Source organism: Phymastichus coffea, unplaced genomic scaffold (genome assembly GCF_024137745.1).
Source record: "Phymastichus coffea isolate CEN01 unplaced genomic scaffold, Cenicafe_Pcof_1.1 PCOF00036, whole genome shotgun sequence".
NCBI lineage: Eukaryota > Metazoa > Arthropoda > Insecta > Hymenoptera > Eulophidae > Phymastichus > Phymastichus coffea.
Window position 1 is genome coordinate 2,776,699 of NW_026706847.1, and position 24,453 is coordinate 2,801,151.

At 39.4% G+C, this 24,453-nt stretch overlaps 1 protein-coding gene across 1 annotated transcript in view; it reads right to left on the reverse strand.

Annotated features, from left to right (window-relative positions):
- LOC131663448 (protein suppressor 2 of zeste-like) overlaps positions 1-24,453 on the reverse strand; it is a 204,591-nt gene that overhangs the window by 165,535 nt on the left and 14,603 nt on the right. The window contains exon 2 of the mRNA XM_058933870.1: positions 17,589-17,768. The gene's annotated coding sequence lies outside the window, so the exon portion shown is untranslated. The remainder of the gene's footprint in view (positions 1-17,588; positions 17,769-24,453) is intronic.

A 24,453-nucleotide genomic window follows, 5' to 3' on the forward strand; every position in this document is an offset into this window, starting at 1 on the left:
TTTTTCATTTTCGCTTCGTCTGCAGGAAGCGTTAATCTTGCTTGCGCAACCTGGCCCGCGCTTTTGTGCGAGTCCGAGCGATATATTTATTGTTTTTGCGGGCGAGAGCTTTTCTCTCGATAAACACGGCTCAATTTTCTCAGCCAAAGTGCCGATGCAATTTTTTACATTTTTTACGAGGAGGCAGGAACGATATGTAAGAGGTAAATGGGATTTCGATTCGACAATATGTACGAATGAAGTATTTAAATTTTAGCGATAGTATCAGTGAAAGGGAGACTCAGTGGCTGTGTAAGGAAACGAGAAAAGCTCGGCGTAAGAGACAAATTGGACGATTACAAGTAACTGTTACGATTGCCAGGTGCTCCTAAGAAAACGAACGCCGAGGCTCTATTCTGCACATGGGTGGAGGCTTGTCGCTAGGTAGCAGCACGCGTGAAATATGCTAATAATAACTAGCCAACAAATGGCCTGTTTGTTGGTTTTATCCGATAATGCGGAATCATACGAACCGAGGCAACGATTTATTTCGTCCATCTGCTTGATCATCTTGTTCGATCTTTCATTTTCAAACGGTACTCGGAATTAAATCTTGAGATTGCGCATCCGACATTGAATATTTTACTTGTGTGCGTTATTAATTGAATTGTGCGAGCATATTTCTGTCTTTAAATTAGTCGAATAAGCAGTTGAAAAAATGTACTTGAAAATAATGGCAATATCTACTTTTTATACACTAAAAACATGCATTCCGTTTTCCTGTAATTGTTATGAATTCTCTCGCGAAACCTATAACGCTACCGTTACAGAATACGAAACTATATCATTTGATAAGGCAAATCCATTGTGTCCGAAACGAATAATTATTTAATAAATGCGTCATATAAAACAATACGGATAAGTCTCGTCTTTGCATTTTGTATAATTTTGAGTGTAAAATTAAGTAACCTGCAAGGAATTTGAATGTCTACATTTTTAATTATTATTTTAAAATATGTTCAATTTCCAAACTATCAGTTTACATAAAAATGATAATAATTGAATTCGATCTGACAACACGTTAATTTAAAATATGACAATAAGACAAGCCATTGGACAGCAGCGAGCAGCGAAAATGGTGGTATCTTCAATAGCCCGAGGCAATACTTTAAAAACCTCTTATCTTCCAGTAGCTGTCTCAAGTATCATCGATATACTTTGACGTCCCATTTAAATTCTCTCGAGAAAACCGCAAGGCGGGCGCCAAAGGTATTCCCGAAAGAATATTCGAGCGGAGGGTTGGAACGCCTTGAGTAGGGGACGAGAATGCCTATCAATAGCAAGTCTTGTAAAATCACGTATTTCGCTCGTTCAAAAAAAAAAAAAAACTCGACTTCCTTCTACCATGAACTTCAACTAAATGAACTTGAGTCGCAAGTTACAGGATAGGTTCTGTGGTACGTTAATCTCGACAAAGTCATTGACAAGATCCGCGAGGAAAGCGTGAGAGATCTACACAAGCGCACCAAAGGAAGTTTCTCGCATTTGCCAAAGTTCAGCTTACGAGATTTTTCCACTCGCAGTCTCTGCGCCTTTTTTCGCTTAGCGCGAGTGCACACACGGCCATATCCTTCTTATCGGGAATCTCGTACACGAGAAGCGTCATTCGATCGATTGCCTCGGCGATAAGATCAGCTTGTTCAATAGTTCCTAGCTTTAGCGCATGTGCACACGAAGGTAGGTGTGTGTGCGTGCGTGAGTGTGCGCGCGCACGCGCGCACGTATGTGCGAAAGGAAAGAGACAGAGCTTGACGTTTGCAACGGAGTGCAGAGATCGCGACGTGAAAGCTTGTCCGCGTTAACAGGCAAAAAAAGTGTCGTGTAATGCCAATGCCATGGCTTTCTGCAACGTGGAGACTGTTTTATCAGGACGATAACTTTTAATGGAACAGTTAGCTCGAAAGGATGTCGAATGACAATGAGACAAGCCCTTTTGCGAAACGGCATATCATTGTTGGAAAGCTGCTTGTTTTTGGCGCCTTTGTCTGGAAGACAACCGATAGCCTTGTAAAAGGCAATTTTTATAATTGCACTCAAATGTAAACATCTATTATTAATTAAATTTTGTTCGATAGATATCTTAAAATCGTCGTCGCGTTCGATAACGAGCTAAATGAAACGACCAATTTAATGAAGAGACACTCTATGCCAAGTTCAAACTCCGTGCTTCCTTAAACAAGTTCCGTTACGCGATTAATCAGAGATCTAACGACGAGCAAGTAGGAGGCAAGGACGACGTCGTCGACGCTGGTTTATGTACAAGTGGTGCTTGCAAGCGGATATGCTGGCGTAGCATACCATGAGAGCGAGGGTCCGAGTTGTCACACGCCATTCCATGCAAATACCGTAGCCGACGCCGCAGCGTGTGATTCGGGACGCAATAACTTCATTACCGGCGCTAATTACCGGGAAATTAGAAACTAATTGCTGGGTTACCGATTGAGATTTAATCAATGTTCATGCCACGCTTCTTCATTCTTTACATTGCGCTGTGGCCTGCGAGCGAGGACAGATAATATTGAGATGTACGTCTGCGTGTGCGCGCGCGCGCGCGTGTGTGGGAAAGCGACGAAATGCCCCCGTGGCGGTTGATTTTCGTTTTCTGTGAGCGAGAACCGAGTGATTTGTCGAGTCGTGTGTTGCTCAGGGCCTCACAATGTGCTGATTATCCGATCAGATAGACTACGTGGACGAAAATCCATTCTACCGTGCACGATTGCATGAACAAGTGTAGGATAAGATTAAATCAAGATTTTTTATCGGCATGCGTCCATGAGCAGCCTTATTCCGATACAAACAGCAACGCGAATCATTTAATTTTTTAAGCGTACAATTTTATAGTGACACGCGAGGTAGAAACTTCATTTCAATTCCACTTGTTAATGGCACAAATACGTTTACGATAAACCTTTTCAAGAGCGAATAATGTGTGCAAGGTTTTGTAGAAATATTCCCTATTTTATTGACACTCAGTTTATTGAATTGTAAAATGAATATATTATATTATATTTTTTTTATATTATATATTTAATTTAAACATTTCTTTATTTTGAGTTAACTCAGAGCCAATATTTGAATCAATATAGTCAACACATGATAAACATTAACTCTAAGGAAACGTTTTAATCATTTACTCGATAGATATATCTAGTACTCTTAGTGCACAAATATCATGAACTCTTGGTTGTGAATCAATCACTGAACTAGGACCGTTTACTCGTCGCGTCTTACAAGTTGTTGCTACGTAATCAACGGAATGTACAGTATTTTTTCACTAAATACCACAAATAATCATCGTTCTCGATATAATGTTTTCGTTACTTGCAGACATAAGAAAGTCGCCAAGTGTAAGTTATGAAGATACTATCTATTGATGAATATCAGTAGCTCCTGTCTGATTCTCAAATTCAGTTTTATAATGAACTGCAACACCTATAGTGCTCGAGGGGCTATTCACTCTATACTAGAGGATATCAGTGATTTCTGATTTCAAACTGATTTCGAAGGATTCATACACTGATTCGCGTGCCTACTAATCAGAATAAAATTTATTTAGTTAAGTCAAGTGTTTAGTGATTTGAAATCTCTGATTTCAGGCTTTGTTGTTTATAATCATAAATTTTACACCTGAATTATTATATCAAACCCTTGAGCTTACAAGTTTTTGAACCACTTCCAATAATAAATAACCAAGAATGCAATGATGGCTGAGATAATAACGTACGAGCTTACCGATTTTAAGAACGGAATTCAAATCTGCACAGTGTATTTTCTTTTATTTTCCTTTGTCGACAAAGATATTTTTATTGTAATAATCTGGCATCAAACCTTGAACTTTTTACACAATTTGATTTTTAATTTTATCTAAGTTGGGATTTCATATAAATATAAAATAAAACGTATGTGCGATTCAATAAACTATTCGAGAAACTTAGTTTGAGTGAAATTTACAAATGATAAAATATCGATATTTCAAATTTACATATGATGTTTATTGTTTAGTAATGAGTATAATTTGCAAGATGACTTTCAAGGTGGCTGGGTTTATAATAAATAAATTGATATCCAAAAAAATAAATTAAAATAACTTTTTTATTTTTTCATACAACTTAGCATCTAATATAATTCAATTACTCGTAAACTTTACAAGAGACGACAAGGTACATGAATAATTGTCTATACTTAAATTTCCATGTTTACTCGTGGGCACTAAAGAAAGGTTATTTGACTTATCAATTGGTGCATACCGATCACATAAAACTGCTATTTCTTTGGTATTTCCAGAAACTTCGGCGTAATTACTCGAATATTTTAAGTTTTTTTTGTCGCTCCATTTATATACCCAAAAGTAAGCACGTAATCCTAAGTAATGCTTTTTGAAGTCGACATTTTAAATATGCACCAATCTCCAACATAAATCTCATTGCATTTTTTTAAAATTGTACCTGTATTATTAGAACTAGATTTATTTTTATTAAGCTTAGACAATTCGGAATCTCTAACTTTTAGTAGCCTATCACTACTGAGATACAAATTATTTTGATTCAACAACCAGCATATTGACGACTTATGAACTATCAGTTCATTATTTTTTTATTTTTGGCTATAATGAATTTCTTTTGAGAACTTATTTTAGTTTTATCAATATTATAATTTTTCAATTCAAACCTATCAGTAACACTGTATAAAATCATTAAATCTATAATTACATTGGCCTTTTCATTTTTCTTAAGTGAAAGTTCATATTCAAGCTCAAGTTTATCAAATTCCATCGAATGCTCTGAAGGAATTATCGATATATTTCCGATTAGATCAGTTTGAATAATATCGATCTCTTCAGAAACCATATCGGTAGTAACTAACAAAACATTTTCACACTCACTAATGCCTAATTCAATTCCAACAGATTTTATTTCTCGGAAGGCATTCTCTCTCGCATTGTGCAGTATTTTAATGAAAGCGTCGCGGTCAGGTAGTGTACAGTTTTTTGCCTGTGCATTTATAAAAAAATCTTTACTCAAATCTTTATGGATACTGGTTACAATATCATTTTCAAGTTGAATACGCTGTATTCTATGTATCGTTTCCAGCATGCTCATATCAACGATCGTGGAATATACGTATACTGCTCATGGATCTCACTCGTTGTCAGAAACTTTCACGTTTGACTAGAAAAATGTCAGCAAAAATAGATGTTCGGATCTTTTGTCTTTTAACTTCAAAATAATGTTAATCAATTCGTAAATGTTAACTTCCTTACAAATGTACGCATTTAACGTAATAAAGTTATCAAATAACAAATAATCAAAATTATTTAACCAAACTCTCCAATATCTTAAAATGAAAATACAAAACCATGCATTATATAACCGTTGTAATGGATCCAAACATTTATTCAAGAAAGCTTTAGTAAATAAATTAATGATTTGTAAATAGAATATAGTGCCATTATTGTCAGGAACTTTTTGTTTGAGTAAGTCAATTATTCGTTCATCACATATTTTTTCAATCGATCCGTAATTCATTTTATTTTTCAACGATATGTGTTTTCGAATTCAGCAGATGTTTATCTTTAGATACTGTTTCTATAATTGTCTGTAAATAGGTGGCTTTAGCTACGTAATCACTAAAAGGTAAAATAGTTGTCGGTATAAGTAAGCGCGTACGTAATTTTGCGCCCGCGTGTACTATATCCTGAGTGACAAAAACTCTTGCAGTACTAAAATATGCGCGAAAATACGGAAAACGGTCACTGCTATTGTTTGTTTTATTTGGTTGAGTTCGCAATTTGGCATGTTTATAGAATATTCGCATTGTTTATAGAAGGCGAGGATCACCATCAGCCGAACGACCTAGTACATTAATGCCTTCAGTTTTTAAACTTTCGAAGATAAATTTATTGTCTGTATCATATATACATCAGCAGAAGGAAGATTCATTTTCCACTATAAACTGAACCATTATAACGTAAACTAATTTTGCCACAGATCCAGTTTTAGAATATTTTTTTATTTTTTCTATCGATTTTGCGATAAATGTATTCGAAAAAAGCATGCCATTTTTAGCAAGCGGTAGTACAAATCCAATAAGTTGATTAGTTTGTTTGTCATATTGGACGCGACCTATGATACGAGCATCTTCATTCAACCAAATTAATATAATAAGTAAATTTCTCGATAGCAAAAATTGTTTTCATTCTTCTGATATTGTAATTATATTTACTAATTGTGCAACTCACGGTACTCAAAGAAGAAAAATTTGATAAATTTGCATATAAAGTTTCGTATAATAATCGACCTCCGATCGTATAAATAAGTTGCAAAAAACTTCAATTCATTGTCATATCTTTTGCCATTTTTTTCTCACTGCATTAACACGTGCGCTTTCATATCATTTTTGTAAAAAAAGTGTAAAATTATGATTGGATTCTATAGTACTTTGTTCTTTATCGTTATTTGGAGATGTTCTAAAAAATATTTCAGTCGTTCTTGTAATTCTTTGTTATTGTTAATTTATTTTTGCGACTCATCCCTGATCGGAAAGAAAGCGGTAATGCTAGACTGATTTTGGGTTACAGATGAGTACATTTTTTTCATTTGTCATTTGACTTCAACAACATTTTGGCTAATCAATAGAACATTTTTCAGCTTACTTTGCGACTGATTTGTTTGGCAATCATTCCGCATACTAATTCTACCTGATAATTTTCATTAAGAATATTAAATGAAGACTTCGAATTTGCAGACAAGCTGGACTCACTCACATTCAACCGAACTAACCGTCAGCACTGGTTTGGTTGGTTCAACTTGTGGTACGCCTAGAAGCAGAGAAATTTTGGACAAATAAGATCCACTACGAAGTTCATCATTATTTGTAGATACGCTATTTTTATCGAATGAATCACGTGAATTCGAATCGCTTGTCAAGCTTGTCTTACATGTTGAATTTCCAACAAAAGCAAACTTTTGTAGTTTTGTTGCTACACTTGAGGTCGTAGATTGACTGTTTTTACGATTAACATTTTCAAGTTTTACTTAATGCCTTCTAACATTGAATATGACCCACCTTAATACTTTTGTATTTACGTCGCCACATTTTATTAAATTACATTAGTTTGAACAGAAAGAACATTTGATGTTTGTTGTAGAAGTATAACTCGTTGGTAATTTACATTCCCTATATACACTTCAGAAACAGATATTTTAATATTAATTTTACCAAGTATATCTTTTTTTGACGTATCAGTTTCATTTGAAATTAATTTTTCGACCACAGATTTGACTAATCTCAATAAATTTTGTTGCTCATTGTTAATGTTTGAACGTATTGGTGAATTTGTGGATCAATTAGCTAATTTGCTTTTGATGTATTAATTTAATTAATTTTTGTCTTGCTTCTATTTATTTTATTTTTCTCTTTCCAGAAGTCACCTATTGTACTTTGAAAAAATTTGATTAAATTTTATAATATTAATTTATCCTTCATTATAAAACAAAATGTTGTTGGATTTCAGTGAAATATACGATAAAAAGACTCAAATTCTAAACCTGGCTTTAATAATAATTGTATTCTTTCTCTCACCAAAATTGCAATTTTTTTTAACACTTCATCATTTAGACCTCTGAACGCAACTGGATTATCCGAATTATTCAATCTAAAAATATTTTTAGCGTAAAGTGGGACCTGAACGTTTTTCTCCTTTTCGAGGATCTCCTAGAATCTCTCCTTGTGATCATTCGACAGTGCGCTCAGCTTCGCATTCAACGCGATTCTCTTGAACTCCTTCGCGGCATCGTTATCAGCACCTTGACTATCAGTGTATTCAGTAGTTTCTGAAGAAGAGAGGAATTCCCAAGAAGATTGCACCTCTGAATTTGCCATCACGATTGAGTATTTGCAGAAAAATAATAAAGAAGAACTGATTAACCTCGTCGTTACGCCTTCGCACTTACGACATCGTAACTTTTCTTCATTAAATTGAATTTACTTACCAAGAGGGAGGCGATGTTTGAATCAAGCATAAATAAAGCTAATCAAATACGACAACTGATAAATATCGTGACTCGTATTAAATCTTCATAGTTCAAAACCTCTGAGCAGGCTATAAAACACAAGATGGCAAATCGAAATGAAGTTTATGTGACCGCTTGATCCTTTTCTTGATGGAGACGCAAGCGAGCAAGGCAATGACACGGCCTGTACGCAGCTCAACTATGTAACTTCGAATTCGCCTCTGAATATTTCAAGCAATTACGTACCTGAAGAAAGATAGTAAGCAAAAAATAGTGAAGCTCGCATTACGTCCTTGATTTAGGCCATCGTGAATTTTTTTATTTTTAATTGAATTTACTTGCGTGTGTTAAGCGAGGTGTGAAGTCTCTGCTGCTCGACACCTCTGAATAGATTGGAAAAATATAAGATGTCAGTAAGAAGCAAACGAAGCAAGGCTGTGCAAGTTTTAACGCTAACTGCGCGATCATAGGCCCGAACCTTTTTTGAGGATTCTGAGTATCGAAGCGCGAGCAGAGACGCGATAGCATAGCATATTCGATATGTTACAGTGACCGGCCGTATCATATCTTCAAAATTTATTGGAATTTCATGAAAAATAAAAATAAAAAAAGGATTGCAACTGATTTCATGATTTCATTCGATTTTCTTGATTTCGTATCTCGATTTCATGGATTATATTCGTTTATTTAAATTCGGGTTTTCTAAGAATGATTTCAAATAATTTCATGGATTTCGGGGCGATTTCAAATCAATTCTGAAAGATTGGGTAACATGATTTCCAAGAGTAATAGCCCCTCGACACTGCTATTAGACGATATGGACCATCGTGAGTATCGAGCTAATGGAATAGACGATCTTTTAAATTTTCTTCATTTTGTATACTCGCAATTGCGATTTTTCAGGTGGGCTATAAGGATACTGTATGAACTCTCTAATTATGATAGTTTAAATTTTAGTAATTGTAAAGCACTAGCTGAAAAAAATCACGTCTGTTCTTCGCAAAAATTCATTTATGACAATAAGATTTTTATCATTGGTCCAGTAATTTTAGTAACAGAATTTATTTTAATAAGTGAACTCAATCTTCTCCACCGAATCAGCCTCCTAAAAGCTTTATTATATAATGAAGATAGAAAATAGTTTTGAGAAAATTTTTTGATTAATTCATCGAAGTATATTCTACCCTGAAATCTTTTGCATTTTATGATTTTGTTAAATAAGATGAATCGGTTTTTCACCTTCATCCGTCATTCCTTATTATGGCTCAATCGTCACAGTTAACTTTGTTGCCACGTGAATACGCTTTGGCATTGATGGTAATGAAACCGCCACAGTAATTTAAAGATTTGATATCAATTGTACAATAAGCGCATTCAATTTTACTGTTTAACGGATACAGCAATAATCCTGGCAGCAGCAAATGGCTGTACATAAGCCAGATTGTATGAAAAAAGTAGCCTGAAAATCATTAACAATTCAGCCCGAAATTTGCACATTATGTTATTAATTTCCCTTCCAATTGAATTTCTCAGCCAATAGAGCTGGATAATCTAGCGGGAAATTGGAAGGGAAAAGAAAAAAAAATATCGGCATTTGCCGAAAAAAATGATTGGAAACGTCAGACACTCGTAATAAAGTTGCAATAGATATTCGTGGACGTTGCAATGAAAAGCAAATGCCGTAGAAACAGCAACGCACACGGATGCGCACGCTCGATCGAGAAAGAGGAGGATCGGATAGCTCTCGTGCGCGCGCACGAGTCACGACCTACTAATGAATGATTATGCTACAATTTGCCCCGGGACGGTGGCAGCAGCAGCCGGGCCTATCGCAATTTATTAAATTACAGTAATTTCAGCTACTTCGCGACCCGTCTATTCACCCACGGTAGTTCGCCACACGTATTATAATTCATGCGCGCGCGCGCGCGCGAGATTCGTCGTTTAATTTAGCTACGCTCATCGGCAGCCTGCGAATGCCTAGCGTTTTTGCGGATTGCGAAAAACGCCACCGTAATTATAAATCGAACGCTTAACGCGGCTAATTAATTCCACAAGGCATATGAGCTTTCGAAATCTAAGCGGGAGGTCTGCCGTAATATTAATTAATGATAAGCGGTCATCGTAAAATCGCTTAAGATTTCGTAATTTTCAAGCGAGTAACTAAGCAGCAGCAGCATCGTGATCAACAAAGTATATATATGCGCTACCGGAGAGCCAGAAAGTAAAAGTTCCGTAGCGATTTCATGCTCTTCTCGCGTTTGAAAATCGTTCCCATAAAAGTTACTGTTTACTTGCGTGCACCACTCGTTTATATCTATAAACGCTATTGTGCAAACGTGCTCCCCAAAGATTTACATTGCGCTCTCTGGATGCTTGTAACATAATTATTACGAGCGCACAAGACACGCCTTCAACGACTCTTTACCAGTTGCTCGCCGTAATGCGATTGTACTCTACAAAGCTTGTTGATTTTTTTTATCACCATCTGTCTGCTCGGCCTCTAACTACGCTTTAAAAGCTAGATGTGTGAGTTGATGTTCTACTTTCGTAATTTGACGTCAATAATTACCCGACGAAAAAACTAGTTGTACAGTAGTGTCACTGAATGGCCCTGCGCTGTAACCCCATACCTCATTGAAAAATATTCGCCGGCCAGAAAGAGAAACGAATAAAGTAAAGGATCATCGAGAACAGTGCTCATAAACAATGGGTCATTACTTGAAGGGCAAAACGGATGCGACCAATATCCTCGTCTCTCGAGCGAACGAAGCGATGATGCAGAGAGCGAGAGAGAGAGAGAGAGAGAGAGAGAGAGAGAGAGAGAGAGAGAGAGCGTGGACGATAAAATAAGTTTTTAGGGGCGTGAAATTGGTTGGTAATTTTACAAGCCATAACGATCTACTAAATCCGTAAAATAATTAAGGGCGCGCAGATGTTCTCTCCTCGTACGCAGGACTCATCAAAAACCCGAACACCGAATCTCACGTCGCATTTATTATCGCACCGTGGCGTGGGTCCTCGAGCAAGCTGCAAACTTTGCTTGATCGATATTCAATTTACGCATCTCCGTTAAATCCAAGAATAATGTACTACGGATTACCGTAGGGCGATTGACGTCGTGATTGCGAGATTGACGAAATAGTTTAGTTGGGCAGTTATCTCCCGTGCAGTTCTCCACGAGATCACGCCACGATTAGCATACAACAAATTAACATTGAACGCAGCCGCGATCGCTCAATCGAGATCATAAAATAGTATACCCTGAAGAGAGAAAGAAGCATTATAGCCCAATTAATCAAAATAACCTCGACTGAGGCCTAGTTACCATGACTGAAATAATTATATTGCGATAAAAGCTGCTGCTGCAATAATATCGATCGAATCGAGTTGCCCCGCGCGACTGCATTTTTAACATCTTAATTAACACTTAGGACGCCTCGAGGCATTAGAGGAAAAACAGCGTGGTACAATCAGCAATCGCTAATCGGCACTCGTGTTCCTACAAACTTTTCCCTTCTATCTGTAAAAAAAAAAAAAAGAAAAAAGAAGAAATAGTCGAAGCGTCTATAGGCAACGCGAATATCACAGGTACGAGCCACGCAAAATAAAAAATAAAAGAGAACTGAAAAGAACCCTGCTTGCGCGCGATACCCGCGATTCCCACGATTTCTCTATCTATTAACGCGATCGATTAATCGTGCAGCTGTGGCCGCGTGCAACGACGAGAGAAACATGATTAAGTGCAGATTGGGAATCGAGTAGTCAAGCGATCTCCTCCCTCTTCGCGCTATTGGAAAGTCGTAGGTGGAAAAGCTGCGAGCGCGCGGACGGCAAGTGCATTATATCGCAGCCGGCTATCGACGAATGCCATGATAAATATATAACCAAGCCTGCGTGCTGCTGCAATTGCGCGATGCATTTGAGAATTTTAAGAGGGCTATATACCGGGACCGAGTTTTACTCTCGGGATTATCGATGATTGTGACGTCCGGAAAGCGCTCGCATGAATCTTAATTGTCCGATGGCTGTGGGTTTCTCTTACTCTGAGCTACTCTAATGTCGAAGCTAGATTCCATAATGCCCACTGCTGGAACTTTACGAGCCGCGTTATTGAGGTTTTCATAAACGTTTTGTACATTCGAGAGCCGCTAATTTCTCTCCAAGATTGCAAAGATTGCTAAGCGTGCCATTTACCAAATAAAAATCAACAATTTAGCATCAAAATGTCGTAAGATCCGTAGAAATTAAAGATCCTTCTCTTATTTCAATTTGTTCAACACTGTTTTTCTTTTTAAGGATAGCATTTTCTTTTTCTTTCTAGGGTTATTTTTTTCTTCTAGCGTGCACTTTGCATCGCCAGCTTTCCTGATCACATTTCCTTTAACCCGTGCAATTTCTAGTCCAAAAGATATTAATTACGCTCCGAAAGTGTAAAAACGAAAGAAAAAGCTTTGAACAGTCACGAAAATGAAAGTATCCAAATCATTGAACAAGCAGCGATCTCACGGCGAAAAAGTCAGTTCTCGTGCGCACGTACAACCGAATAATCGGCAAGAGAGGGAGCTCATTGTAAAACATCGTGTACAAGCACGTTAATTGGGCTTAATTTGATTAAGATAAAGATAAGTGCCGCAGCGAGGAAATCACGTAAGTGGCGATCCTGTCCTCAAGGAGAGGCGCCTTATCCGACGCATCATCGATAAACCAAAAGCGCGATCGATATGCACGATAGTCTGTTCGCCACTTTGTATGCGGAGGTCCGATTAAAATACAAGCGAAAACCGGAAGACCGACCAGTTTACGCGCATTTTCTTTTCCATCTCGAGCCGCTAAACGCCGCCACTTGTCGCCAATATCTGCACGCGCTCATCTACGATCCGTCTGTCTTTCTCGCAAGCGCGCCAATATTTTGAATTAAGATAATGATGCATAATGATGCCGGCGGCCAGCGTAATTGCCCTCGCGTTATCGATGAGCACTCGCGCAAGCTTAATATCGCGTTGCCGATAGCGACGTCGTGTAGACTGGTTGACAAATTTTTTGTCGATCGCGACAACTACCGCGCGAGCGAGACCAGTTTCCCTCTTTCACGAGTGAGCTGGTATAATCTCAAGTCGCCACCAGACGTCATACGTTTTCTTTCTGTTGATAAATTTATTATATAGCGTAGTTTCTATTCGTGTGTCTCTCCTCTTTCTGGTGTTTTCGTTGCGTCGGCAAACGAGCTATTTTTCGGAGGCCCCGTAAACGCGTCAACCGAGTTTAAGTTTTTCGCATTGTAGGTCATCACCTTGAGGGACGAAAAATAGACGGAGCTATTGAGCTCGTCGTTACGACGAGGAGTGACATTGCCGCACATAAGGCGCGAGCGTAAGCTTTACGGCCATGCTAATTTATTAAGCAAATTCATTTTGAACGTACGCTGAAAGGTGATTTTAAAATACGACCGCGTTTATGGGTTGTTTAATATCATCTGCTACGCGCGCTCGCGTTTGTTCTGCTTCTTTCGCCGGTTCGCTCTTGGCTTTCATGTCAATTATTTCTAACGAGGCTTATTTTTCTTATTTTTTATAGCTGACGTGCTGATTCGACGAAATCTAAGTATGTTCAATCGCCGCGATCGTCTTCGAAACTTATCAATTTATTATATTTGAGTAAAGTGCCGACGAGGCAATGTACGGCACTATAAACTGCTATACCCTTAAAGACTGAAATCCCGGATCTGCAGAATAAATCAGCGAGTTCTTTTTCAGAACATGGTAAACATTCCAAAACTCACGCGATGAGCTATCGCGGCAATAAATCAAGCTTCTCGCATCATTATTAATTGAGAAGCATCAGCAAGAAACTGTCGCCTCCTCGTTTAATAGCCATGGCGTGGAGATCGCGTCGCGGAAAATGCAAACACACCGCGCGGTGCGAGCTTTCTCGGAAACAAATTGCCTTGCAGGGTGATAAAACGCTTAGATGCCTTCTGGCCTTTAATAAAAACTCAAGAGCTTCTTGGTTTGGCCGCGCGGCGACATCCAAGGCGGCACGCTGCTGAATGAGTTATTATAGCCAACTCACTCATAAAGTACGCGATGATAAAGGAAGCAACAAAAATTATTTTTGCGGCCATTATATAGCAGTGTGTACGCGAAGCTAACGTTCGTAATTTGTTTTTTTCAACCGCGGAGAATATTATAAGTTTATTATTATTACGCGATATTCGCAGATTACGTGAAACAGCTATCTAGTGCCGTACGCAGCAGTCGCGATATCCCTCTACTGGTGAAGATAATAAATATGAAATGCACCTCGCAGAGTTATTTCAATATTTAGAAAATGAAAAATCGACGATTTATTCGATATTACGCTTGATAACTATTTCATACGCAGTGCTTATTTTTTTCAATATCCCATGGGATTTTCTGACTAATTGCTACGAAAAGAAAAAAAAAAAGTGATTTCCAGGGTTGGGATTCCTACTGAAATACGTAATCCGCTCTGCAAAAATGTCATCTCGACACGTTTGCAACTTACTCGTGCAATTAATCGAGATGTATAATAGTCGGCGAAAATGATTAAAGATTAATTGCGATCCAAGGTAACGTGTGCTCGCGCACAGTGGAGAAAGGGAACGCGATGCGCGCGTAGTGCTGACTCGAGAAAAGAAATGACGGAGTGTCAGTAAGCGTAGATGAAAGCAGCGCTCGATCTGCAGAGATGGAAATTCAGCGCTCGCGCGTATGTGAGGTAATCGGCGAACGACTTTTTAAACGACGCAAATTGTTACGCTTGACGCGCATCACATAATGTAAGTTTTGTCGTGACTGCAGTCCTTTATCATCCGCGTGGATGCATGTTAAAGGCGCTTTAGAATTTCGCCTTTGTTACGTTCGATCCTCGAGCAGCACTGCGAAAGAGTACTTATTAAGGTGCCCCGGCAACGGAGTTATGAAACTCAGTGACAATTTGATAGATTGTGGGCTTTTTGTCGCGGTCGGAGTCGTTAACCGTCGAGAGGCGAGCTTCTCCCAGCCTGTCCTTATACTTATTCGTTTCTTTTTTTCTTTCTTTTTTGCTTTGTACATTACACTCTTGGAGAACGGCAAGTTTTGAGAGGAGTATGACTGTGTCTCGCCGATCGTTTCGTGATGGCGATTGGAATTTCTCGTTTTTACGGCTTCAACGAACAGAAAAAAAAGCCAAAACGTTCACGTACGCGTACGAGTTTTTGCGTTCTTCTTGGTATCAGCAATTTTTCAAATGTGGATCTTGACAATTGACATTACATTTTCCAACAGATTTAATTAATTTTTTTATAAACGTTTATGAAGATCACTTATAAAAGGATTTTCTAAAAGAGAAAGAAGTCGTCAATTGAGATACTAGTTGGAATTCGTGAATTTAATGTAAGTATTTAACGAAATCGGGATCAACATGGTACTGTAATATTTGCTCATATTAACAGCAAACATACATCCATACATCATGGCGAGAAGGGGGAGAGCGATAAAACTACACGTCGGTGGCATACGCGCTCGCGTCTCGCATAAAACGGCAAATTTCAAAGACAGATTCTTTCAATCAGTCTGTCAATCAGAGCAATCTCCCCTCTTTTCATGCTCTCGCTCGCGATGCACGTCAGCGCCGATGTACACATACGCGCGCGCACGAGTTTTTGCTGCTACCTCATGAACGATTCCGTTAGCGAGCCGTAGCTAATTTCAAACAGCAGCGGCAGTGGCTGCGACAAAAAAGTAGTCGTCCGCTCATCGTCATTAGTAGCCGTTCACCGATTATCGCGGGCGCCGCACCAACCTACATGTATATACATGGAGGTGTGACGCTCGTTTCTTCTCTTTACCCGTGCCGTGGCGTGTGTCAATGTACTGCTACGCTTTCATCGTGCGCTGGACACAACGAGAGAGAGAGAGAGAGAGAGAGAGAGAGAGCTACGCACGAGCTGATTTACCTAACTGTAACTGAGAACGCCACCGTCGATTTGAATACATTGCGCCACTCGCAGGATTGCTCGAGTTACATACTTACAGTTAGACAAACTCCATCGTCGTACAAACCACGTTGACAATCGTACAACGTAATCTTGTTTTTTTTTCCATTAATGGAAAACTGATAACTTGCGTGCCGAGAGCGAATTAATGATCCGTTACGGTTGACTTTCAATCTTCGCGCGAGACGTCACACGTATTATAAGCCGTTGACACGCTGCGTGCAGTAGGAGTATGAAGAGGAGAGTGCATTACACGAAAATGATAGCACATGTGAGGAGCGAGTGTAAAATTATACCACTCCCGCCACGCTGCTGTTTCGCATTTTCATGCTTATTACATTTCGACGATTTCCAAGCGACGAGGCGGCCTTACAATTACGTGTCGAGACTCTGCACATAAGTATCACTGTATGGCGAGACGTCAATTTACTTTTCTTAAGTGTCGTTATCATTTTTGTTTTTTCATTATTATTATTATTATTACTACTAAATTGAAGTGAATTTAAAAGTTACAGCAATCAAATGGCTTGATTGATAAAAATATTCATCGAACAATCATAGTAAAATCGTAATTTTGGCGAAAATAACGTCAGTCATTTCTTGATGAGCTTTCGAACGAATCCATGGATCATCGTTTTCCAAGATATATACCCTCTCACGTTCTATTTCGAACAGTTGGCAGCAAACGCGAGTATACGTGACTACCAACTTTTCATGCTCGCTTTCTGCGAAGTGTAACACACAATCAATGCACGAGTCCTTCAATTTTACAAAGGCTTACATGGCAACTTTGTCACGTGTGTATATGGACTGCCGGTGCCGTCACGGGCGTCGCGCCGGGAATTTCGGTTTCCACGAAGGGCGACGGAAATTGTGTGACAAAACTGTAAATTGAATATCGATCCGTCGCCTGCTCGCGCTTTAAGGACTCGTCGTGTCGTGTCGCCGGCCATTATAGGACACCGTTCTTACGTACGACCTGACACTTTTTACACTATCGTACTTTCCGCCTTTTCAAGACCATTAATAGCTTTTCTAAACGTTATAAGTAGACAAGGACTTTTGAACTATGCATTACTTTTACGAACGTGGCAGAGTTGTCGACATTCACAATGTCATTCATTTCATAATAATTCGAATCGTTAAATAAGTACATTAACATCAGAAATAATCATTTGAAGTGGCGTAAAATTGAATAATAACCCGTAATAAGGATACGACTTCTATAGAAGTTTGAATGTGCGATACAATTTGCTCGGCTGTCTTTTTCTCGGTGTGGCATATTCGTGATCCGAAGATTTCGTATACTGCGTGTCACACGCCATCCAGCAATAAAATAATAGAAAGTTGCTCGAACAACAATCTGGCGAGTGACAATAAAGTCACGAATATCTGTTATGTATCATCATTAAAGCACCATTATCCAAGGTGATTGAAACGGAATATTATTTAACGGCGTAATTTCATTTGCCTATAAATCTTTCCATTTTTTCTTTCGTGTCAAATATATTCTATGTGATTATTACATCGCTTACCGTACATATGGTTGGTATTTGACCATGAACTTTATTAGGTCGTTCCGGTATTGATTCGAATCTCTTCAAATCTAATTGTGGCCTTGTCAATGCCGGAAACTCAGTATTGTTGCAGTTGAAAGCATGATTTCCATACAACGAGTGGAATGGTGATTCTGGATGAAAGTACCATGATGGCCACTGCAACAAAGACAAAAAATTTTACTGCTCGATTAAAATTTCTCCAATGACTAAAACGATGAAAAAGGCTCGTTTAAAAAAGTCTAGCCTCGAAGAAAAAAAATCACTTCTAAAGAAAAGAAAGTCACGCCCGAAAGGCACATTCGTCGATTATCTAGCCGTTTGAGAGAATGTTGTTTGTAAGCATCTGTCACAACTGGAGGACCACAGCATCAATGAGAAAAAAAATAAGAATCTTCAAGACTGATGATATTTTTATTGTCGAAATACCAAACGCGCGCGAGTATTATTTGGCGGAGAGAGAGAGAGAGAGAGGTCGTCTTTAGAGAATGAGTCCTCATTCTCGACCCGGGATACATTGAAGGACTTTGATAAAGCCTCATTCGCTGTTGGAAAAAGCCGCGACATTAGTGTCAGCGCTTGAATGTGAATTTCTTCAAGATAGATGACGTCAGTTCACGCTGGAGTCAAGAGAGCATTAGTTGGAGAGAGAGCACGCGTGCTCACACGCGTGTGGTCCATTGTTGCACGTGGCTTTGTAAAGTGAAGGAGTTGAATAAAAATGCCGTCCTGCTTTGACGAGCTTGTTGAGAGCGTCAAACAGTTGTGATGCTTATACTCATTAATTCGTGCGTCAAGTATTTCGGCCAGCTTCAGATTCTTCAAAGTACTGTTAACTATTTCGGTTCAAGAAAGTCGTGTATCTCAACAATATTATGCATGGAATTTCTCGATTTTCTAATAAAAAGTAATCATCAACACAATAAGTCTGATCAACAAACAAATTAAGATGAGGTCGTCAAGTCGATTCTTCGAATAAATAAATTGTTTTTGAAAAGGAAAAAACACACGTATACCTTAATCGCAACTCTTCGCAGGAAATAGAATTCCTTTGAAAGTGTAAAATTAAACTAGGAAGGTTTATTTTGTTCGAGACGATTCATATCTAACATCGTGGTCGCGCCAATCTGTTGGATTTGCGGTCGACGAATATATGTGACGCTCGGTGATCTGGCAAGTGTCTCTTGTCACGGCCACTATACTACGTGGAGTCGGAATTAACATCTCTGATAGAAAAACAAACGAAACGCACGATATGCGCACGTGTCTCTTGGGCCGCTCTGCGAAAGTTGATCTTTTCTTAGATTCGCCTCTTTTTACGCAATAAAATTAAATTTTACTTCTCAACAGCCTTCAACAATTGTCGAAAATTTATTTAAACATATTTGTCGCTAAAAATTGTAAATAATCTATCATTAAGACAGAATACTTGTAAAATGACATACATGAAAAATAACTAAGATATTAATCACAATTAAAAACAAAAATTTTAAAAATATTAATCATAGTAATATGCAAGGGTGATTCACTTTGATATTCAATAAGAGAAAAAAAAGAAAGAGGCAGTCACGCACGAAGTAATCCTTTTCCCGTGAATAAGGAAATGATTGTACAGTTTTATAAGTGACACAAAGTAAGGACACTTTACGGGCAGTTATATGCCCTATCCAAGCCAATTCAAGGTTGTGTCATGTCACGATGGTGCTACATTAGTCGGGTCGATGGCGAAACACGCGTTTCACGCCTATAATACGAGCTATGTGTCCTGTATCTGCGCACGGCTGTTACAGGACAAACTGACAAAGACAATAGAAAGAATCACCTGTCACGATAACTGGCGCGCGCGTTTTAGCCTACGGAAACGGATGTGAGGTGTACGTTGCGACAATATTACATTTTTTACTCGCTCATACTTTTATTAATCGGTCAATATTTCTGCATTTTTTAATACTAGCGTTGTTTAGTAATTATGTTTTTCTCCATTTTATTCTAACCGAATCTCATACATATTTCCATTCTAATTATCCATATAAATTTATAAATTTAACTTGATACACTACTATTGAAATATAAATCTCGTGCCAGTATAATATCAGTATCAAAGTATAATAACATTCGAAACTTTACATTCTCTTTACGCATTAACTAATCACAACGCTGGATGTCGACGACTCGCCATTATTTTTAAGATAAGATTGTGCCAGCGGCATAATGACGAATCGATTATTCAATCATTTTACAATTATAAAGAAACTAGCCGTCGTAGGTCGACAGTTATGAAAGCTAAGAAAGGCCAGTAGTAGTGGTCTTGGAGCACACCAGTAATTAGGAGCGGAATGTATACACATCGAATGAGCACCTACCGCACGTGTACAGCGCAAAACGCAGGCGTAACGTAGAGCAATATAACTCGGAAGCCAAGAGAAGCCAAGACACGCGTACGTGTACGTTTAACACGGCGCCCGCGCGCGTCCGAATTGAGCTCGTATGCGCTGCACATGCGGCTTGCTTGTACGAGAGAGACAGCGAGAAGATGGGGCCTCTCTGAAATTTGGTCTCTCTGAAATCCTCCAGAGAGGCCAAGTTCGACCTATCTCGCAAATTACCTTCTTACACGTGTATATACGCAACATACGCACGGCTACACGCCTCGGACTTGAAAGACCCGCGCGGCGTATAATTGGGTCAGCGATTGGGATCTTCGTCTGTTACGCATGCCAGAAATGTTTAGGGGTAGACTTAATTAATATGATTCTGGAAAGAAATGGCACTGGAGGGAAACGCCTCACGCCGCTGCTATCCAAATAAAGATTTGATCGCCAGAAGGAAATAAGTAAGACAGTGTGTCGATTCGGTATAGCTCGCGCGTGCGCGCTGCACAAGGATGCTCGCAAACAAGTGCACGTCAACCATGTTATTATCGTCCTCTTTGCATACCACTATACGGCTAAAGGCGAGGCTCCGGCCGTCCGCGCGCTCGCCGAGACAAAAACTAAATTCCTCGCGGCTTTATACCTTCTGTAATTTTAAGATCGAGCAAGAGCCATCGGCATGATCTTGCGCCCGTCGTCGACGCGTCTCTCTTCTCTCTCTCTCGCTGTTTCGTATACGTACTCTTCGGCGTGGTCGCTCCGCACGTGCGTGGGAACCGATGCTCCACCGATAAATGTTTTTCTTTGCATTCTCGCGTCGTGTTCGCGCGTGTGCCGTGACGTGCCAAATGCTTCGAGTCCTCGGCCAAACGTACGCACTCACGCCCGTGTAAGCGACTGCCTTAATTTTCTTTTCTTTCTTGAAAGTACGATCATTAATTGCTTAGCGACTTCTTACACGCGGCTCGCCGTTGACCAAGGACATCGGAAAGTATCTCGTGCGCGACCTACAATGCAAATGCCTTCGGCTGCCGTGTCACTTGTAGCAACTTGCATTGTTTACTTGGCAATGCAGGAGAAGACGAAGATAAAAAAAAAATCACCGCCGGCTTAACGTATTTGTACGCTCGAACGCATGCATTAATGCATGGAATGGTAGCCCGTGTATATACAACCGATGCATGCCTAATGCGCTTAATAAGGGGCATAGGTTATATAGTATTGAAATGCCTCGTGCTGCTATATAATACCACTCGGAAGAATGTGACCGCATGCTACGCGCGTGCGAGATCTATAGATGGATCGATATGCCTCTGGGAATTGTTAATGCTAATGACAATTGTTTTTGTTTGTCCAGTGCGCTGTATGATTTGTTCGAGTGGTGAAGTAATTCAATGTATAACAGAATAAGCGAATAATAACGATTCAAGTTACCTTTCTCATCTGTTGTCTAAGACGCGATGAGCTTTTAAACTGAGAATACGATTTATCATACGTTATTGATATCGATATAAAGTGACGCTAGAGGGTAGCTTTTTATTTGTTGGCTTCATTGAATACTTTATTTTTGGTATTTTTTGTCACGTGGCAAAAAAGGAAGGATAAAAATACAACTCTTAAAGTCTACGATATTATTTGAGAAATGTTACCGAGGCAATACAGTGCGCTAGATGGTTGCCTTGCAGCTCTTGAACTTGTGGCATAATTTGTTTTCTTCGTAAAATAGAGAAACGCGAAAAAAGTAAACGCAGCAAGCCAAATGTTTTAATCCATTGTTGTTAGCGGTATTGAAATGTTATCTAATGAAAGAAAATACTATGATTTATAATATTGTAATACCGTCATAAAATCCATGACTGATCAATCAATTCGGGGGTCAATGAAATCTACCCGATCCGATTATGTAAATCGGTTCCAAACGGTACAGTATTGACCATCGGACTTAAAGGCTTTCTCCGCTGCGTGAATAAGACATTTATCGAAAAGCGAGCATCTCAATTATACAAATATATAGATTCGGTCGAAACTTCCTTTGAGCTTTTGTGCGACACACGCGCGTGCGCGCCGGTCGGCAGTGTTGACATTTTGGCATTTTGAACAATGGGCACAGGGATGCGGTCGCGCCCATATGCTTCCGCACATTATAACCTCGGGAATACACACACAAAGCCCATCCGAAAAAATTAGGTCGCACGGAACGCAGTTCAATATGCCCGATGGACGGTTGATCCCACCGTTCGTGCATTATAAAAGTAAACCGGTCATTTATACACCGCCGCAGGGTGTCATCTGCTATGAGAAACGCCCTTTTCCGGCGAGCGACAGAGAAAAGAGAGTAGACGTTTAATATAGCTGCGAGAGAAAAGCCGATCAATCGTCGTCCTGATGATGAGAGAGTACGAGAAAAATTGGTCACTGAAAGCGCGCGCTTTCGAGATTTCGTTCGAACGGATATCATTTGAGAGACCGGCATTGGATTGAAAAAAAAAGATAAAAAAAAAATAAAAAGCAAGCGTCTAATAAGTAGGTAGACACGCACGCGCCTCTTTCGAAACATGTCACAATCAGAGCGTTATTAAAGTGTTATTAGTGCCGTTGCGGAGATTTCTTTCGATTTTTTATTCTGGGACGCACGCACGTGTGCCCATGTAGTCAGCGATGCCACGTAGATTTTAAATCGTATAAACGATTTTTCGACCTTTAATCTCTCTTGCCGGGCAATTTTTTTTTTTTTTTCAAGTATATCAAATAACTTTAAGATCGACCAATCCATATTTGCACGAAAGATAAAAATCGACGATACGCAGAAATTATTAATTTTGCCCAGCGTACGTATCAGAAGTATCGCGCATTCGCAACAAAACAACGGGTCTAGATAACATTAAAATAATTTATAATTTCCTCGGCATTAAATGAAATTGCATCGAGTCATTCCGGACGTGCACTGCTCAGCAGCAGCGAACAGCACGCGTGCCCCCCCCCCCCTATCCCCCTGCCCCGCTCACCGCCGCGGCATAAAGTTAAAAAAGAAAAGGGAAGCGCTTAACGGTAATTGAGTTTCAATTTTACGAAAGCGCGCTGTCAATTTAGCCTCGCGAGTGTCACTCTAGCTTCGGCGCGGCTAATTGCAAGTAATCAACGTTCAAGCGACTAGATCAAAGCCAAGGAGAGCCGACGCGCGCGGCAGTCTTCGGCCGCCACCGCCGCGGCACAGGGCTATCGATGTAAATAAGAAATACGATAATGCAGGCGAGTGGCGCGTGCGCGAGTAGCCGCGCGCATCGGCTGCCGCGTTGGCGCGCGCGTCGTCATTTACCATTTTATTCATTATCTTTTCCGCGTCCGCGCCAGTGTGCCTCGGCGGCGCTCTCTCTCTCTCTCTCTCTCTCTCTCTCTCTCTCTCGTTCTCGTGCTTTTGCGCGCGTGTGAGCAATTACGGGACCCCCGCGTGCGCGCGCGCGCGCCGCAAAACTTTAATGACGCGCGGCGTAAGCCAAAGGTCGCCTACTCGACGGCAAATCCAGCCGCAGCCTTGCAATGTCTACTCTGCGAATGTGCTATGTATGTAGAGCCTGGCTCTCTCTCTCTCTCTCTCTCTCTCTCTCTCTCTCTACACGTGGTATGTAGATGTAAAGCCAAGCTTATAAAGGAGGGCTTGATTTAAACTTGAAAATGCGGTCTCGTATACGCGCGCGATGGATATACATCATTTACGCTTGGCAATTTTCACTACTTTTTTATTCATCGTATATATGCTTGCTCAGCAAGCACGACTTGTATTTTTTCGGGACTCTCGGATGGGTCAATCATCTAAATTTTTTCATTTTCAATATTAATGGTCTTGTAAATATTGATGCAATTAAATGGTTACGAAATTTCACGTACTGCAAGGAGGATACGGTCAGGCAATAAAATTATATCAATATTAGTTATGTTGCAAAAGTTTATTTTGCAGCTTTAACGTGGTTATAAAAAAATATTTCCACCATTTAAATATTAAGCAATTTGTTATTGAGTTTATATTTAATGACTACCAGTCTTTAATTTAACTTACGAATAAGACGAAAGGTGGTGGTGCTGTTTGTACTATTTAACTAATTGAATCATTGGTTGGGAAAGATAACAGTTAACAGTTGTTAATAAATCCTATTGAAATTGATATCTCAATGTATGGGCATAAAGTACAGATTTGGAAAAAAATAAACGTCTAAAACATACCTATCACCACACTTGCTATTTAACAAGTAATACTATGAGCTCTTAAGACTATATGCTTTTAAATTACATGCTATTTACTTTTTAAAGTAATATTAAAAAAATTCTGAAAGCTCATCAAATACGCGCCTGAGGTCGCGAATCGATAACGTATAGCATTGAAACAATGTTCCCGTGTCATCACGATTTCCTTTACATGTACGCTGGGGTAGAAACTGTCCACGGCGTTCGAAATCACATACATCGAAGGTATGCAA